This window comes from Chinchilla lanigera, unplaced genomic scaffold (genome assembly GCF_000276665.1).
Source record: "Chinchilla lanigera isolate Chin_1 unplaced genomic scaffold, ChiLan1.0 scaffold00052, whole genome shotgun sequence".
Classification (NCBI taxonomy): Eukaryota; Metazoa; Chordata; class Mammalia; order Rodentia; family Chinchillidae; genus Chinchilla; species Chinchilla lanigera.
In genome coordinates, this window is record NW_004955453.1 from 3332805 (window position 1) to 3333593 (window position 789).

Below are 789 nucleotides of genomic sequence, written 5' to 3' on the forward strand. Positions count from 1 at the left end.
GAGCGCAGGCGGGACGCCCGGGCTGCCTGGGGCGCAGGGGCAGCGCCGGGGCGCGGAGCGGACCCGGGCAGGGGAGCGAGACGGAGGCGCTGGTTACCTGCGGTCCGGGACAGAGAGTCTCTCAGAACCCAAGTCAGTCCTCAGCCTCAACAACACAAGATGGCCGACACGTCGCCACGCATGTCACGTGACAGCGCGCGCTCTGCCACGCCCACGCCACGCCTCGCTCCCGCCCCTCCTCCAGCTCCCACGACATCCTTCCCTTCCGCTGCCTCCCAGACCCTCTACACGGACACGCCCCTGCCCGAGACCCGGATGGAAGCCTGGAAGAGGGCGGGGCAGCGCAGCGCGCAGGCGCTCACTGCATGCCTTGGCCTTAGTTCTTGGCTTGCCCTTGGCTGGGGTGGGTGTCCGGTGTTGGACCCGACCAGGGACCCCGTAACTTACCGTCCTGCACACCCAGTTCACGACCTGTTTGCAATTCAGAACTCTCCAAGACACTTAAGAGCTGATATTCCAGGCTAGGACATTTCTATAGCTTTTCAACCAAACTTTCCTGTCGGTTTGTCACCGCCAGACTAATGGGGAACCTACAAAAGCTGAAATTCAAAGTAGTTTCCCTTCTGGTACAACTGGGAATTCATTCTAGAGTGTTGGAATGTGACAGCTGGGAGGACGGTATAGCTCAGAATCCCTCCTACTACATCCGGGCCTACAATCCTTTACATAATAAAGTGTTCCCATTTTAGTGTTGCCAGAGAACCAGAAGAGGCCCAGCAATGTGTGGGA

At 59.2% G+C, this 789-nt stretch overlaps 1 long non-coding RNA gene across 1 annotated transcript in view; it reads right to left on the reverse strand.

Annotated features, from left to right (window-relative positions):
- Positions 1-215, reverse strand: part of LOC106149788 — a 20990-nt gene extending 20775 nt beyond the window's left edge. Inside the window, exon 1 of the long non-coding RNA XR_001236181.1 lies at positions 98-215. This is a non-coding gene — a long non-coding RNA (uncharacterized LOC106149788). The remainder of the gene's footprint in view (positions 1-97) is intronic.
- Positions 216-789: the final 574 nt, after the last annotated feature.